We start from the raw sequence: 19,831 nt of genomic DNA, 5'->3' as shown, positions 1-19,831 counted from the left end.
CCAGATATCTCTGTTCACAATCCTTGCGAGTTGTTTGGCTTTTCAGGACACAAAATATAGAAAAGAAAATGTAAAGTGAATGTAAAATCAGTTCAGTAATATTATCAAGAAAACTATGTACAGTGTGTTTACTTGCTGGAATTACACTTCAAACACACAATTGCGTTCAGTCGTTCTTTCAGGAAAAATGTTCCGGGGGGCACATTTAGTATTCCGGAAGGGGGTCACTGCTGGTACTATTCTATTTATTATTATATTATAGACGTATTATTTTGGTCTCCTCCGAGGGGGCACTCTGAGAGCTCTGGGGAGGCCAGTGTTCCCCCAAAATCATCTCTGGAAGAAGCAGTGATTGCGTTGATCCGTTGTGTTCTTTTGGCTTATATTGAAGTTTATTCTCCCCTTATATAGCCACAATGAAAATAAATCACAAATGGCATGGTTGTGGGGGGAGGATTGTTTATGTTATAATGTCAGCCCCTCCGAGGAATTGCGTAAGCTCCAATAGGTTCTTTTATTTCGCAGGGCTCAAACTTCCCGGTGGAGGTACATCGCAGGCGCAATTTTCCCTGTTCTTGAGGTAGGGCACAAATTTCCCAGACGCAAAATTCTCGACACCATTCGAATGACCACGGAAGACGATATCTTTTTCAATAGTTTTTTTATATTCTTTTACTCGAGATTTCTTCATAGCTTCTTATTAAAATACTTACTAATATATCCTCATTTTATTGTCCTAACCAATCAATATGGGTATGTTGTCAGTAAAATATTTAGATTGATCGAGCCTCTGGTGTGTAACCACAGTATTTCATATCATGCCCCCATTAGAAATCTTGACTAAACGAACCAATATATGTTGCCAATAAAATAGTTTAGAATGATTGAGCCCCTGGTAAATAACCACAGTATTTCGTGACAGACCCCCCCTTCCTATTACCATATTCTAGCTACGTGCCTGACTCAGCTAATTCTCTACATTCTTTACCAAGCACACATTTTCTAAAGCGGAAAATGCTCTCTAAATACCTAAGCTCATTATTTTCAGCAGATGCACAAACTGGGTAACATTCTATCTACATGAATGTTATATATGTCGATTACTGGAAACCGCTTCTCGTTATCTATTACCATATTTACTATATAATGATTAACGTTAAAACCGGAACTGGTTGATTTGTACCGCTTCCGGTTTGAATATTACATTCATCAGGGAACTCGATCCTTAACAATTGACTCTGTACATCATGGCCAAAATTGATTGGTAATCCATCAGATAGTTCTTGAGACTGTTTGTTTCACTGACGGACAGAATGAATATATGGCTATAGAGTTTTGATAAACTAAATTCGTTAATGAGTGATGATGGAACAAATATAAGGAAGGGAACCAAGAGTACCACCGGGAAAATTTTCGAACACAAAATTAGCCATCGAAAACCCACATGTCCTGGGTTAGAATACCATAGATGAAAACTCTACCACTGAGTCATCAATCACCCGCTTATTAGTTTTGTTAATTATTATATTAATATAAATTAATGAATGCCTGCTTATGTTAATTATTGAACAATTACATTGTATACTTCGTAAAGTCAAAAATTTTAAATTTGTATTTACTGTACATACAGTGAGCGCAGAAAGTGTTTGTACACCTATGCTATTGAAACGAGAATGCCTGCGAAAAAGAAACAGAAAATTTAAGAAGTGTAATAACACACACAATATGAATAATGAAAACTAAGCTTTATGAATATATCAATAAAGAACCACAAAGACAAGTTTAATGGTCAGAAAGTAAATAAATTCCGTAGAAAATGTATAGAGTAGACGCAAAAAGTGATCGTACACCTGACGTACGAATACGAAACAAAGATACCACAACTGGGGTTCACTAGTATTCACCTGAGTATACACCTCTGTATAGCATGACGAGTAACAGAATGAGTTTAGTTGTGAATAGGAGTGAAAAAACTGCACGGTGGGCTGTCGAAATGGGAAGCAACCGAACAGAAACAAATGAGGAGACAAGAAAAGTAATTATTAAAGTGCATATGAAGGGTAAGTCTTTGAGAAAGATAGCAAACCTTAGGGGCAGATCCAGAGGGGGGCGATCGGGGACATCGCCCCCCCCCCACACACAAGAGGAAACTTTCTTATTTTATATATAAATAAACCCATCCATAACAAGTTTGGAGCTCTTAAAAGTAGCAGTATTACTGCCGACCGCCCCTTCCCCAGAAGTCCGTCCTGGATCCGCCCCTGTATAGAGTAGCCACAATCGAGTATTTTCCGCTGTATGTTTGGAGTCGTTGTCTTGCTGAACAATAAATTGTTTTCAAGAACCATCTTCTGCGCACTAGTATGGAGATATTCCTTTAATATGTTAATATACACTTTGTGGATCATCACTCCATCGATAAGGTGCAGACGACCCACTCCTGAGGCACTCATACAACCCCAGACGAGCACGGACCCTCCTCCGTGTCTTACTTTAGGGACGAGATTTTGAGGATTCATCTCTGTATTCACCTTGCGCCATACCATACGCCTCCCATTGGACTCGATAAAATTAAATTTACTTTCGTCCGAAAATATGACCCTATTCCAGAAAGAAGCCTGATCCCTTATCTTTATACTCTTTTTCAAACTTTAGTCTCTTTATACGATTTGTCTTGTTCACCCAGAACATTTTCCTGGCTATCCGACCATGATACTCTGCAAATATTCCGCACTGTACTGGCTGATACTTTAACACCGCGTGTTTCCAGATCCGTTGCCAATTGCACAGCACTACTTTTTGGAACCTTTTTTCTTTCCCTAATAATGTAGCGTTTAACTTGTTCACTCAACACTCTTGGTCTTGCAGTTCTTTTTTTTTTATTATTATTTTTTTATGGTTTCGCACAGTGATAGAAACATTATACATCGCAATTATTGTTTGTACTGTTGAACGAGGCCTGTCTGCAAGGTTTGCCAGGGGCGGATCCAGGACGGACTTCTGGGGGGGGGCGGTCGGCGGTAATACTGCTACTTTTAAGAGCTCCAAACTTGTTATGGATGGGTTTATTTATATATAAAATAAGAGTTTTCTCTTGTGGGGGGGCGATGGCCCCGATCGCCCCCCTCTGGATCCGCCCCTGACTCTATAATACCTTGAAACAGCATCGCACACCTCCCCAATCCCCAGACATGAACCCCATAGAACATCTATGATCTGTTCTGGAGACAAGAATCAGAAGGCACAGCTTGTCTACTAAAGAAGGCCTAAGAAAAGCTATTCAAGAAGAATGGGACATAATCAGTCCCGAAGCTACAGAACTACGAACTACTACAGGTGAAATCAATGCCACGAAGACTACAGACAATCATTAACGCACAGGGTAATCCCACAAAATATTAAATAACGTAATATACTTTATAAGCATTAATTCAAGCATAAGTGTACGGTGACTTTTTGCGTTTACAAAAAAGGAATCCTCTCTTTTCTTCTGAACAAAACAGTGATTGTGTTTGTTTGGCCTTTCTCTTGTATATAGAAATAAAATGTATGAATGTGTAGTCTTAATTCTGGTTATATATATATTTTCCACCTCCCGTTCTCATGCTAGCTGTTTTCAATATAAAGTATGCACGGTGTACGAACACTTTCTGCGCTCACTGTAGGTATGTTGACAATAAGCGAATGTTATTAGAATATTTGTTGAGATTTATTTTCCTTCACTGCCTTTCGCCTGGTTAAAAAGTAGTTTGCAGTGCTTTGGAGCAGCTGCAGGTGGGAACGCGATAATGTTTGAGACATACCGGCGACTTTTTTGTGTGTGAAAATAAGACCTTTCTCATAAAGTAGTAAATAACTGCAGTAGCAATTGTCTACGTAAATGATAAAGACATATCCAACTACAAGAAATTAATACAGTATATATAGCCTATTCATTATTGTGTTTCTCTTTTAACAGCTACTAGCTAAGGATGGCCAATTCCAGAATTTTTACTTTCGGGAATCCGGAAAGTAAAATCGGAAAAATTCCGGATCTCGGAAAAATTCCGATTTTTTCTAAATTCCGGATTTTTCCGAATGTCGGATTTTTTCCGAATTCCGGATTTTTTCTGAATTCCGGAATTTTTCTGAATTCCGGAATTTTTCTGAATTCCGGAATTTTTCCGAAATCCGGAATTTTTCTGAATTCCGGAATTTTTCCGAAATCCGGAATTTTTCCGAATTCCGGAAAGTAAATTTTCTGATTCCGGAAAACAAAATTTCCGGAATCCGGATTCCGGAAAATTTTGGCCATCCCTAGTATGAACCATGATCCTACGATAAATAGTAAGGAAGCCGTAGCTATGTGAGTGAAAGCCTAGAAACCTCAGAAAGTGGAAATCCTTAAGTGGTAAACTTATTGCAATCTGATGCCTTTGTTACATTTCTATCTGATAATACATTGTTAAGCGCTCTTCTTTGTTCTACCAGTCTCTCAAGCATTCCATGTATGCTGTTCCACCGAGTTTTAACTTCAGGTATAAGGGAATGTACAGCCAATCCTAATAACCTTTACTGTTTTTCCAGTTCTGACGTTGCTAACGTAATGTGGGAAACAATCCGACTAGCAACACATAACATTTTCTCGATTTTTTCTATTGCAAGACCCTTATTTATAGAGAGTTGTACAGGCTGAACAAATCAACATATGCTTGCATACGGAAGTTCTCGTACCGCACTTGTGATATTATTAGCATTGTCAAAGGTGGAACAAACTGTCAAAGATTTGGGTGTAATATACGATAACAAACTATCGTTTAAGCATCATATAACTCAAACTGTAAATGACGCAAACAGAAATCTTGGATTCATTTTGAGAATGGGAAGGGAATTTAATAAGTCGAATGCTTTACTGAAATTATATTTTTCATTTGTTAGATCAAAATTAGAATATGCGTTTATTATGGAATTCCCACACGAAGAAAGACTCCATTAGAATAGAAAGAGTTCGAAATAGATTTCTGCGGTTTCTGGTGTACAAGAAAACAGGCATTTTCCCCAGATATGAAAATAATACTTCTCTTAATGAAAATTTTAACACAATGTCTCTCAGTCACAGAAGAGTGTTAAATGACATGATATTCTTGTACAAAATATTAAATAACAAATTAAATAGTAATTGGATAGTAATAGGATTTGGTCTCTGCCTTTCATCTCAGAGTATCCAATGAAAATATACGTGTGGGCAATGGGAATTTCTTTTATTGTAAGAAATCTCGAACAAATGTAACAAAACAGTCACCAACGTGGAGGATGGGTGCAGTGAACAACAAACTGAGTAAATGTAAAAAAAAGTTCTGGATATACACGGTATGAGTCAGAATAGATTTCGCAAATGTATTACAGCTATTCTATGTAACTCTGATATGAACACTGTAATTGGGTAGAATTATCTGTTGTGTTGTTAAATAAACACATAAATAAATAAAATAGACAATTGCATGTATTTTATCTGAAATGTTCCACTATTCTGCAACATGTGCTAAATGCTGAGTTAGGTTTACCCTTGTGTGACTAACTTCTATTTCAATTATTTGAAGGACTGAACTTATTAAACTTACAAGGCAGGGTACCTCGGTGTAACACGCCGATTTTGATAAGATTGCACAGACATACAGATCATCAAAAAAGAAGCGACACGTATTTTTTTATATCGGCCAACAAGCGTATTGAAAGGGTCAAATAGGGACATAAAAATGGGGTCAAAATGAGATTTTATGCAATATAGCGAGAACGAGAAGAGATATCGGAAAAGGTTAAATGTACGAAATACTACCCATAGTTGACGCAAGCCATTGAGGCAGAACTTACCCATGTGAAGAAAGCAGAACATCCGGAAATGGACCAATCACGTTTACAACATATCAATAATGTGCTACAGAAATGAGTGAAGAGGGTGGCAAGGAGCAGGAAGAAAGAAAACACGAAAATGGAAAATACGTGTTTTTGCTTTGAGTTCATACGTCACCCGTTTGCGAAAGGGACGCAGATTCATCTCAGTGCACGAAGATTCATCTCTACACGCAAGAAGGATGCAAACGCCGTTCGTATAGGCAGCCAGCAGGACAGTACTGCACAGCGGGCTGCATATAAGATCAAAACCTCAAGTTGAGTGGTAGAAACGACTAATAGATGAAGGAATACGAGGTCAGATGACGTAGCACATTATGACAGGTGCAGGTACTGTAAGGAAAGAAAGAGCAAGTTGACGTTGTAGACAAAATCAGTTTTAACAGTGAGAGTATTGGACGCGGCGTATGCAATACGAGCTGGTTTGAGTATACAGTTGCCAAACGCGAGGTGTAGAGCCAGCAAAGTGTATGTGTATTTGTGTCTTTCACAGGTACTATTCTCAACAAGACAAGCAAGGCGACGTTTAACTGCTTGTGAGACCTAGTGGTGAACATTGGACAGTGTGGTAGCTGGAGTGGTATTTGATTGTTGTGTAACTGGTGGTGTGTGCTTGTGCGTATTTGTGCGTGTGTAACAAAATTCAGGTGAGGTGTAAGTGGGCTTGTGACGTTTGTGGTCGCAAGATGGTCTATGTGAATCCCCTGAATGTGGTGGATATGCTAGTGGAGGCATATCAGGCAACACAATATGTCCGGACACCACGAACGGTAACGAAAATGGAGCTCAAGGACTATATTTTTAACATCCTAGAAAGTTTCAAGACGAATGGGCACATGTATGTTGAGATTGAAGAAGACCTATTATGCAGCAATAGATCAGACATCCCAAGTATGGCAAGTGAAGATGAGATGGATGAGTGGGATGGCCCAATGACCTCCAACGTACATACAACTGGAGTCAAGAGCAGAGATATTGTGGACATGGGATACAAGCGGAAGGCAGTATCGTTTTGGAAACGAGGGAAGAAGAGAAAGATGTCCTGGAAATCTGTACAGAAACACTTCAAGCGTGTCAAATGCAGAACAGATCTATATAGATGGGAGAAACAGATCACAGAAGGTGGAACCAAACGTGAAAAGCTAAACGTGATAGACCGAACTGTGTATGAAAAATTTGCGACAGCAAAACAGCGGCATTTAATTGTCCATGACACAGACTTGCAACGTTGGGCGTTAGAAGCAAACCAAACAACAGCCGTTGCTAATTTCAAAGCTTCGAAGAAATGGTTATGGCGCTTTAAAACACGTCACGGTATCGTCTCACGCAAAGTTACAAAATTTGTAACACATAGCATTACAGCGAAGGCCACACAAGTGCACGAAAGCGCTAAAACCTTCGTCCAAAATGTACAATCACTCATTACTGCTCATGGCGAGGATAACGTATATAACACAGATCAGAGTGGCTTTGCTTTAGAATTTCACTCTGGACGCTCTCTGGCTTTGCGAGGCGAGAAGCATATTACAGCAACAATGCAATCTCTACCTGCCATCACACATAGCTACACAATACAGCCTGTTATATCTGCCAGTGGAAGATTGCTGTCGCCCATGCTCATAGTCTTGAAAGAACTTCATGGTACGTTTGGGCCACGGATTCAGCAAACAATGTTCCGCCCACAAAACATATATTTGTGCATCATCATCTGGGAAAGTGACAAAACAGATCGTTAAGACGTGGTTCCAATCAGTGTTCCTTCCACAAGTCAATGAGCAAACGGTACTGTTAGTCGACTCGTGGACGGGTTATGATCGATCCGACTTGGCAACAATAATGCCACAGGACAAGCAGTGCAACATTATGACGATACCTACACACACAACTGGGTTAATACAACCTCTGGATGTGTATGGTTTCAGAATTTGGAAGAACTTCGTACGCAAAGTATCTGATGCGGTACGCCTTCAGCAACTCAACATCAATCTATACAGCAGAGACAATATACTGAAACTTCAATCCCTTGTGCATAATCAACTTTCATCTCCACGGTACATACATCTATTCCAATACGCATGGTTTTGTTCTGGATATCTTTCATCACGACCAGATTATTTTCCAAATCCAGTGGAGTTTTGTTTTCATCAGTTGACGTCATTGGTCTGCGAAGAAGCAGAGTGCCAGAACCCATCCATCATCAAGTGTTCGTGGTGCAAATACTGTTTTTGTTTGGACGATTTCTTCCTGAAATATCATTTTTGTGCTACTTATCAGGAGTGAGCGTCTTGTTTTCAGCATACACCTCTGCTGACTTTTATGTTGTACGTACATATGTACGCGTATTTTCATGATATAATGTAGATACTCATGCGTAGAACTGATATTGCTGTTGCTCTTTATCTTACATGTGGACCACCTGCTATTACATTCTACTGTGCAATGCATTTTGTGTGTGTGTTACTAGCTACAAACATTCCCGTTTCCAATATGTATCTCACCGTTGCTCCCATTGCACAATATATGCAACCCACTGTACAGTATTGTCTCACTGCCTGCCTATACGAACGGCGTTTGCATCCTTCATGCTTGTAGAGATGAATCTTCGTGCAGTGAGATAAATTTGCGTCTCTTTCGCATATGGATAACGTATGCACCCAAAGCAAAAACACGTATTTTACATTTTCGTGTTTTCTTTCTTCCTGCTCCTTGCCACCCTCTTCACTCATTTCTGTAGCACATTATGAATATGTTGTAAACGTGATTGGTCCATTTCCGGATGTTCTGCTTTCTTCACATGGGTAAGTTCGTACATTTAACCTTTTCCGATATCTCTTCTCGTTCTCGCTATATTGCATAAAATCTCATTTTGACCCCATTTGTATGCCCCCATTTGACCCTTTCAATACGCTTGTTGGCCGATATAAAAAATACGTGTCGCTTCTTTTTTGATGATCTGTATGTCTGTGCAATCTTATCAAAATCGGCGTGTTACACCGAGGTACCCTGCCTTGTTAGATGGAAGCATATAGTGGCTTGTGATTGTAATATAACTTTCCGTAGCACGCGAAGTCCAGCTATCTGTTGTCAAAGCAATCGTTTCTGCAGATACACTTCTCCTTAGAAAACAAGGCCTCAATACGGTGAGTCACAGTTTGCCTGGATGGTGACTGGTAACTTGGTTATATTTCATTCATAAATTCAAAAACCCGAATTGCTTCAACGAAAGACAAAGGAAGAAGATCCCTTGATACCATATTACTTATTTTACTATGAAGCACCTCTGCTCTTGCGGGAGATCAAGGTTTAGAGTCTCTGAGTAGTGATGTGAGGTGGAAAATTTTCCGCTATATTTTTCCGGAAAATTTTCCGTTCTAAAAGAATATCAGTAATCAAGTAACAATTCCTCAGCAATCGTGAAATTGATTGAATTCATGTATAGAAATGTTAAAAAGTGAAAGATCGTTTAATGAATCTGAAAATTTTATGGCTCAGACAATTTTCAGTACTATGTAGGAATAAGTTAAACAATTTTTCAAGAATCGAAATATTTTCTGCCTTATATGGAAGAATTGAACTTTTTATGAGTCGGAAAGTTTTCATTTTGAAGCAAAAAGTAAAACAACTTTTTTGTTAATCGGAAAGTGTTATTGCTTTATAGAAACGAAAATGAAATGAAATGAAATCTTTGAGTTTTACGTCCCACGGTTATGCCGCTTAGGCTAAAGGAGACGGTGAGTATGAGAGATGAGTGAAATGGTGGAATGAAGAAAGTGGTAGGAAACGGGAGAACCCCGAGAAAACCCACGAGCACGGCGTTTGTCCGCCACAAAGTTCACTTGGCGGGGGCTGGGATCGAACCCGGGACCCCAAGCACCAGAGGTGAACGCTCTACCACTGAGCAACCGCTTTATAGAAACGAGTGAAAGGAATTTTCATAGATCAGAAAATGTTCATCACGATGTAGAAACGAGTGGAAAACGCTTTTCATAGGCCAGACAATTTTGGATATTATGTATAGTGATGTTAGGTGGAAAATTCCCCACTATATTTAACTGTACATAGAGCTACAAAATTGAATTTCAGTAGAGGAAACATACTCAGCAACAAATTATAATTTTCCAATTAGCTTTCGGGAACAGGAAAATTTTCTATTTCAAGTTGGGAAATAAAATTTTCCAGTGTTTCTATCTCTCTTGCTCTGCGAGCTTCTTCGATGCTAAGCAGTTAACATACGCGCCTTTGGCATGGAAAACCTGGCTTCCATTCCCAGCGGGAGCTCATGTAGTTCAGATTCCACATTAATCAGTTGGTACCGTTTTACACAGTCTCGCTGCTGAAAGGGACGTTAAACTCAAAATCAACTCATTTCAACTACTCTCTCTCTCTCTCTCTCTCTCTCTCTCTCTCTCTCTGTGTGTGTGTGTGTGTGTGTGTGTGTGTGCGCGCAAACTGCAGAGAACATACATCGAGTTCGTAGAGTACAAATATCCCATTCTTTTATTTAAAAGTTCAATTTATTAAAAGTTATGAATATTTTCCGATTCATAAAAACATACTCCACTTATTCATTCGATTCATGAAAAATTGTTCCACTTGTTCCTACATAGTACTGAAAATTGTCGAAGCCAAGAAAATTTTCAGATTCTTTAAACGATCTTTCACTTTTTAACATTTCTATGTATGAAATCAATCAATTTTATGAATACTGACGAATTGTTACTTAGTCACTGATATTTGTTAAGAAGGGAAAGTTTTCCGGAAAAGTATAGAAGAAAATTTTCCACCTCACATCTCGACTAAACAACGATGTAGGAATAAGTGGAGTATGTTTTTATGAATCGGAAAATTTTCCGGAAAATTTTCATCACTGTCTCTGAGATAAGACAGAATTCTTCTCTGTTTCTTACGTACTACTATGTTCCCTCCTTTGTAAAACATTTTTCCTGGGATCTTTCTGTTACTTTAGGTGCATTTGAGCTTGCACCAGGTAAAGCGATAATCTGGGATTTAGAGATAGAAGCACCTAGATTATCATCTACGTTTCTGAAATAAAAAAATAAACATTTTGATTGTGTTAGGAGTTGACAATTTAGTAACAAAACATGAATGTAGAATAATACGTAAAACTTTCAAATGTATACAAAAACATAGATAATAAGTCAGCATTGAGAAATGAATTGATGTATCGATGACTAGGTGGAATTGTCCTCCAGTTTAAGAGAAATTGGCGGAAAAAGTTATGACGAGAATTATGTGGAATAAGTCATTATATGAATAGCTGGTGCTAGTTACAAGTAGTGCTACATACTATAGTATGTATAGTCAATAATACCGTTATTTGGAATTCGTTACGCTTATAGTTGCAAAATGGTAACACTAGGGTACAGAGTAAAATTGAATTACATCAGTAGAATTGAATTTATCTTATGGGTTTTAAAAGTCTATGGCACAGGTCGGGTGTAACTGAGTAATAAACCTACAGAAAAAAAATAATCGGGACGGTAGGGCGCTCGAATCGAACATCGCCCTTCTGAATGTTAATCCGATGTTCTAACACCTGAACTCAATTGGAATCCGTAGTGTACACCCGCCCATGAAATAATGCAAGAGTACTGCGTATAGATTGAATAGAATCAGTGCGCCGATTTCTCTGTAACTTTGGGAATCCATTCAGATGCAGAAGGCATATATGAGAGTTTTAAGACAAATTGAATTTAAATTATGAAAAATTTTGTATATTTAAAAATACAATGCGGGGTCCACATGAACTTTGGGGTGGCTGCCCCCGGCCCCCAAGGATCGGTGACCTTGACAAATCACAGAGATCTTAATAAGCAATGAAGAAATGGTTGGAATATAAACATACCAGCTGCACTAATAACACACTGCCAGTTCTCTTTATTGCCAGGGGTCTGCCCTGAGGCACACGCATGATCGGGGATTCCCCGAAACACACGCATGATCGGAATTTCCCGGTGCAAACGAATGATCCGCAAGCCCTCTCTTAAACAGAAAAAGTACGTGATTAAGCAAGTGTACAAATAGATGTTGCAGGAAAGAATGTTTCGTCGCTGATTTGCTCTACCATTCCTCTCCTATTCAGTTAAGCTTGAGTTGAGTTTCCATAGCACTAGATGGTGAAGAGTATTGCCTCATTTACTTGTTTTCACGTAGCATTTTTCGTTATTTTTCTTAATGTAAGACGACCAATGTCACTATTCCAAGTGAACATTCTTATTTTCCAGAAAATTTTTCGCCTTCCACTTTTACGGAAAATTTTTCGCCTTCCGTTTTTCCTGAAAATTTTCCGTCTTCCGTTTTCCGGAAAATTTTCCGTCATCTGTTTTTCCGGAAAATTTTCCGTCTTCCGTTTCCAATTTTCCAATTTCCGGAAAAATATTTTCCGTTTTCCGTTTTTCCGGAAAATGTGGCTATCCCTAGTCATGAGTCAGTCATCGGTCCTTGTAAGTCATGAGTCTTACTACCTCTAGATCATGCGGGTCACGTAAGTCGTGACCCATTTCAGCAGTATTAGGAACATTCATGATGTGAAAATTCCTTCATTTTATCCCCTCATTCTTGAAGGATTTTAACTTCAAGCCTCTTTCCTCACTCGGAAAGAACGAACATGACGTTTTGTTTCAAGATTTTATAAATTTTACAGATAGAGAAAAATCAAAAGATAGTGAATTAGTGCCAATCGGGGGAAGTAGGAGAGATGCGCATACACTTAAAAATGAAAGCTCAGTCGACTGGTAGACGCTCGCTCACTCTTGCTTCAAAGTCATCCTTAATGTACAGTATTGCTTATACTCTAAAAGTGAACTGACCATTTTTCTTGGAAGGGGGGGGGGGCGACTGAAAAAGATTCCATCCAGAATTAAGAAATTATACTTCAGCATAGTGGTCTATTATATATTAGGGAAAAAACATTGGTATTCAGAATGAAAATATTATTACAATGGCTTCCACAATTTAACATATCCTCCGATATATCTCATTTCTCGTATCATTTATAATATTGTTAATGTATCGTGCTGGACATAAGTCTTTGACCAGGTAAAGGCGAGTGCTTTGAAACAAATGCAGAGTATGAGAATTAAATCTGTCATATCTGTAGTTTCGTGTTCAGAATAAACAAACTTGTGAACCAAAGGTTTAAGAACAACTCATGTTGTTAATATAAATTTTCCCGAAGATTATTAACTTATATCACCATAAAAGAAATACGAAAGACTCCTTGAAACGAAGAAAACTAATATACAACTTTGCAAGCGGAGGCAAAGAAACATTGCGTAACCAGACGAAAGTCATAGCAGTGATCGTGGTAGAGTGGTCAAGGCGCTTGGTCAGTAATCTGGAGATTCTTGGATAAAATCCACGTCGGGCAATTTATTTTTACTTAAGGAATTTTTATGTTGATTGATCGGCGATGACACAAGTTTCATTATATTCAGATATTTGAATATTCGGATCTTTCAATACTTGAACTATCAAATCTTCAGTAATAATCATAGTAATAATAATAATTATTATCTAGTAGAAGATTAAAAGTAGAAACTTTTTATCGCTCAGGTCATACCATTACAAGCAGAAACGTGAGATTAGGAAAAATATGTGTTTTTTTAATGTTGCTCATGAAAAGAGGAATTTCTCATCTCGATTCTAAAACAAACCAAACAAAATCGGGATGATACTCAACAATTTACATTCGAGACGGGACAAGGTTAACTAAAATTATCGTCTCGCTTTGGAGATGAGAATCGAGAAGAGCCGAAAAGTATCGTATATATTTCACGTCTTATCTCGATTCTCGAAATAGTGTATGCCAATTAACAATTTGTGGCCGTCAGCCTGGCCACAAGATCACTTTTTGGACGAACAGTGTATTTTTTAAAACTTTTATTCATGTTACAAAAATCATTATTTTACTCATAGAAAAGAAAAGCTATTTTCAAGCTCGTGAGAAACTCAGTTCTTTTTTCTCTACAGGTGTTCCTCAGTTTCAGTTGTCGCTTCTCACGACCGAACAAAGGACTTGTTGTTTTCCCAGCACAACGCTTATCGTCTGGACAAAGTGCTTTGGAGCAGCAAACTCATTTTTTTCTTTCCCCAAAAATAGTTACCAACTTATGGTTTTCGCCACTATTACTGTTTCATATATATTTTATTCATAACAACGTTTATTATGGTTGGGAATATTCTTGGACATGAAGTTGATACTGTGTGTGTATGAATACTCGTCGAGTGTTGCGTTCCCATACTCTAATATTTCGTCATCTTTCCTACCGTGGGAACAGTGTTCATGGCTTGTAGGAGTCGCAGGTGAAATGACTCATTTACACAATTACCAACATACGTTCCTTCCCACTGAACTGTTTTGTGTATAATCATAGTGTAAAAATCCACCAGTTGTGGAAGGAATTTGCCATTTCAGCCTGCAACACTTGTTTGACTATCGCTTTCTAGTTTCGTTCCCACAGGACCGAAATATGTGTTGCCAGTGCTCTCAATTATACCGTCATCATATTTGTGTTGTGTAAGAATACAGAAAACTTTGACACTTCTTTTATTATTTTTCACAACGCACTACCAACTTTAACTATGGTGAGCGGGATGTTCCCAAGCGCCTGTAAAAGCGAGGAGTCAGCCCAAGTCGTCAGAACAAGAAGGAACGAAAAGTTTGAAGAACGTTTTGCATACATATTAGCATAAGATGAGTACGACGAATAACTAAGCATGTGATACAATTATTATTCTGATATCGACTGGAAAAGTGAACAACTATCTCCTGGAGTACATTTTTTCGGAGTCAAGAAGCTTCGCCAAGATTTAGTGTTTCCTGTATCTCCCCACCCCCTTTGTCCCAGTTACGCAGTGAAAGTCTCATATTAGTGCGAATAATAACCACATAGTGCAAGTGATCACGATAAGAGAAGAGCTATGTTTCTAGTGTTTTTATATAACATGTGAATATTTATGTCTATTATGCAATATTAAGTGTTTTATTTTTCATCATTTCATTTATTCAGTTGTGTGAGTATAACTACTTCTATTTGAGCGTTCATGCTCTGTGAAGTGAAAATTTTGTGTGTCGTTACTATTTCTCATTCTACTCCGTATCCACATGACGTGCCTATTTAATAAATAAGAATTCATCTAAGGGAATACTATTGTCTTCATTTATGTGTGTGCGGATCCCTGCGAGCTGTCGACTTGCCAGTCACGTATATGTATAAGTATGCATACGCAAAAGTAAGTATAACTCAACCTGAGTACCAAAACCACTAGTGCTGCTCATGTCAAATCACTTGTATTTCACTATCATCAATCTGCGCCTGAACAGAACATGAGCTCTGACCAGAATTGTTATCAGTTGTTTTCTTAGGGAATTTTTCGGAAGCCAGCGCCCGAGGGAAACGGTAGGTAGCAAATTGCTCTGTAGACTGAATCTTATACGTTATTTTGTTACTTTGTATTTCAGAGCACACGGAATTATGGTCTGTGTATATATTTTTGTAGCAAAGTTTTTATAATTACATTTCCATATTGTATCCTCGTCGCCAAAAGTGCCTTTACATCGCCGTGACGATTATGTGACCGTGCAGTACTCTAAGGAAGGGATGGCTGCATTAGAAATATTGATTCATTTTGAAGAGTTTTTATTTTTGACTAAGGAAATAACGTAGATATAGGGAGTAAAGGCATAGATTAGAAGCATCAGCGCAGTCATCTCTGAAGAGATACGTATTTTCAGTTTTTCAATTTACTATCTTATATGTTAAGTTAATAACTGTTAACAACTGCTACTAGCGCTTTTCACTCTTCAGGATTTTACTACGACAGGTTCGCAGGGCACTTTTCTAAGTCCTAAATGTGTGCGTGAATTATTTCATTCCTCTCACTGTAGTTATTTGAGAATGGAAACTGATTACGCTGAACGTGAATATGTTTCGCTGTCGTAAAGCAAGGACCGTGATAAATGTAGATAAGGTTCTTATTATTATACAAAACACAGAAGTATTTATTCCGTATATAGAACAATATAATACAGTAACTAAGAAACATTATAATCACTAACGCCCGCAGGATATTTTCCAACGGGGGGAGGGCAAAATACCGATATAGAGTTTTTCATTTTATTGCCCTATATATGTTAAGTTAAAATCCATAACATTAATATTGATAGCGAATATCGTTTTTCGCCGCTGTGGCCCATTAGTCACAACATTCATTTCCAGACATGATGTCAAGAGAATAGAAAGAAAGAGATATGAACAGTGGCGTAATTAATTTTACTGCGCCGTGTATCGATCGATTATTGATTTACTCATACTCCACCAGGACCCCTCTCCCAGGTATTTCAGCTGCTACCTTATATACATGGTTCCATGTCAGAAAAACAGACAAAAGAACAAACATACAAAGGCCCGAGTCAAAACTGCCCGCGACAAAAGGGACCCGCTACAAAAGGGCCAGACCAAAAAGGCCCCGCGTAAAAAGTGCCCGGGTGAAAAAGTCTCCGCAACAAAAGGGCCTAAGACAAAAGGGACCGATTCATAACGTCCCTCATAAAAAGGGCCTTGGCCAAAAGGATCACACAAAAAAGAACCCGAGTCAAAAAACTCTGCGTTAAAAAGGAGCCCCGCTACAAAAGAGCCCGAGTCAGCCCTGCATCAAAAGGGACCGAGTTAAAAGGTCTCCGCAACAAAAGGGCCCGAGTCAAAAGGGGTCGAATCAAAACGATCCATATCAAAAGGCCCGAGTCAAAATGCTCCGCGTCAAAAGTGCCTGGATGAAAAGTTCTCCGCAACAAATTGGCCTGAGTCAAACGTGCTCGAGTCATATCACCTTTCATCAAAACGACCTGGGTCAAAAGGGTCCCACGACAAAAGGGTTCGAGTCGTAAGAGACCTGCGTCAAACGAGCCCGGGTCAAAAGTGGCCCCGCTATGAAAGGGCCCGAGTCAAACGGTACCGTGTCAAAAGGGTCCGGGTCAAAAGATCTCCGAAAAAAAGGGCCTAAGACAAAAAGATGCCCAATCAAAACGCTCCTCATCAAAAGAGCCTGAGTCAAAATAATCCCGCGACAAATGGGCCCTGCGTCAAATGGGCTCTGGTCAAAATTGACCCGTTACAAAAGACCCGAGTCAAAATGGCCACGTCAAATGGGTCCGGGTCAAAAGGTCTCCGCAACAAAAGGGCACAAGTGAAAATGGCACCGCTGAAAAGGGCACGAGTCAAAACGGACCCTGGACAAAAGGGGTCGGGTCTCAGCAACAAAAGGGCAGGAGTCAAAAAAGCTCGAGTCAAACATCTCAGCAACAAAATGGCAGAAGTCAAAAGGGCCCTCATCAAAGGATCCAGGTCAAGAGGGTCTCACGACAAGAGCCCGAGTCAAAAGCGACCTGCCTCAAACAAGCCTGGGTCAAAGAGGGTCCCGCTATAAAAGAACCCGAGTCAAAACGGCCCCGCGTAGAAAGGTTCCGGGTCAGAAGATCTCGCAACGAAAGGATCTGAGTTAAAAGGGCCCGAATCAAAACGCCCTTCATAAAAAGGGGTCGGCTGAAAATGATCCCACGGCAAAAGGACCCGAGTCAAAAGGCCCTGCGTGAAACATGCCCGTGTCGAAAAGGGGCCTCGCTACAAAAGGGCGAGTGTCAAACGGACCTGCGTCAAATGGACCGGGTTAAATATCTTCGCAACAAGAGGGCAGGAGTAAAAAGGGCCCGAATCAAAACGCCCTTCATCAAAAGGGCCCGGGTCAAAAGAGTCCCACAACTAAAGGTCTCGAATCGCAAGGTCTCTGCGTAAAACTGTCCCGGGTGAAATGGGGCTCTACTACAAAATGTCCAAGTCAACCCCACGTCGAAAGGGCCCAGGTAAAAGGTCTCCGCGAAAAAAGGGCCCGAGTCATAAAGCCGCTGTGTTAAAAGAGCCTGGGTCAAAAGGGTTGTGCGACAAAATGGCCCGAGTCAATACTGAACTACGTCAAGCGGACCCTGGTCAAAGGGGCACCGCTACAAAAGGGCACGGGTTAAGACGGCCAGGCGTCAGGTGGGCCGGAGTCAAAAGGGCCTCGCGTCAAAATGGCACAAGTCAGAAAGGTCTCGCGTCAAAAGGGCCCGGTAAAACGGTTTCACGGGTAAAAAGCTTTAGATTAAAGCAAGATTGGAGATCAAGCATGCACAAGGGATTTTTGTCCTCTTAGTAAATTGAAGTGTTTGTGCAAAAGAAGGAAATATATGTGTGGTTATTAGTAACAAATAGGAAATTTGAATGGTGATATTTGTTTTGTTTGCTTGTTGATTGATTTGCAGCAATCGCTTTCGCTTAAGTCGTTCTCCGTGAAAGTTTGCTTGCACTCCCGTCTTAGGCGGACTGGGTGTATTATGGCCTAGGCGGCGGTTACCATGGAGGGCCCTCACACTATAACACCAATTTCTAAAATATCGTACAATCAGTGGCGCAACCAGCTATTAGCGAGATTTGTTTACTCTCTAACTATGAGAGATTTGTTTACTCTCTAACTTTAACTTTGAGAAGCACCTTTCACATGTCACTTGTGTGCATGGTAGTGCCAACGCATCTTTGTATGCAATGTATAAATTATAAAAACAACTAGACTGACAGAAATTGGTACAGAATTTTTTTATCCTTCACATGACAAACAATTTTTACACAAGGTGTTTGCAGCATCAATATCACTCTTGCCGTGAATCCCGTCCAAAATGTTCAATCTCCCATAGCATCCTCAGATGCATAATCATCATCATCATCATCTACGGATTCAGGGGCATCATTCTCTTCAGGATCATCAGAAGCCAGAACGTTTTGTGACAATACACGACAAAGAACTGCTGGAACTCTTTGTATATTTCATCCTATTTTATATTTAGTTCTTTTCGCAAGAACTCTGAAAGCTCCTGCAGACACACCATTCTTCCCGATTTCCAAAAAGGGCTCGGGATCCAGCATTTTGAGTTCATTTGGCTGCTGAAATCTATCACTGATACATGTAACAGCTGTATTCCGAATTTTCGTTGAAGTTTCTTATTCTGAATAAATCATTTTCACTTATATTTAAGCTCTTTCTCAGTTCAACTGCTGCAAGCTCTCCTGACATTTTCTTCTTCTTTAGGGGGCCGCGGTGGCTCAGTGGTAGAGCGTTCACCTCTGGTGCTAGGGGACTCGGGTTCAAACCCTGCTCCCGCCATGTGAACTTTGTGGTGGACAAACACCATGTGCGTGGGTTTTCTCGGGGTTCTCCCGTTTCCTCCCAGTTTCTTCATTCCACCATTTCATTCATTACTCATTATCACCGTCTCCTTTAGCCTAACCGGCATAACCGTGGGACGTAAAACTCAAAATTTCATTTCATTTTTTTCTTCTTCTTTAAGATTCTTCTGGGCGGAAAGTCCTTTTCCATTGCTATCTCTACACCAGATCCCACAAGCTGTTGTTTTTTGAACACAAAATATTTTTGTATTTTTGTAAAGCTTAAACAAACATCTTTTGCCTATATTTTCTTCTGAAGCTGCTGCTGCAAATTGCTCAGGTTGTACAATAGTCCAATCCGTGAGACTGCAGGTATTTTGAGACATGCTTTGTTTCTGTGAACAAGTCCTGAAACACAGAGCACATCATTACAGTGTTAAAGTGTTTCAATTTATTCAGCAAAGTTTAGGTTGAAATGTTGATTTCGCATTAAAACACTTGTTCTGTACATCATCATTGAGGAACAATAAAAATGAAAGAAATCTTAATAATGATAGACAGTCGTCTCGTCTTGGCTTCATGTTTCGTTGCGAAACACGTTAGTGTTGACTACCGTATTCAGTGCCTTGTTTCTGCTCCACAATTGTGTTGCACCAACTTGTTGAGCTTTTCGTAGTTTGTGATGTCCCTCGTGACTTGCATCAATCATTTTCTTCCAAACATTC

This window comes from Thermobia domestica, chromosome 12 (assembly GCF_964235325.1).
Source record: "Thermobia domestica chromosome 12, izTheDome1.hap1.1, whole genome shotgun sequence".
In the NCBI taxonomy this organism is placed as follows: domain Eukaryota; kingdom Metazoa; phylum Arthropoda; class Insecta; order Zygentoma; family Lepismatidae; genus Thermobia; species Thermobia domestica.
This window is presented reverse-complemented; position numbering follows the sequence as displayed.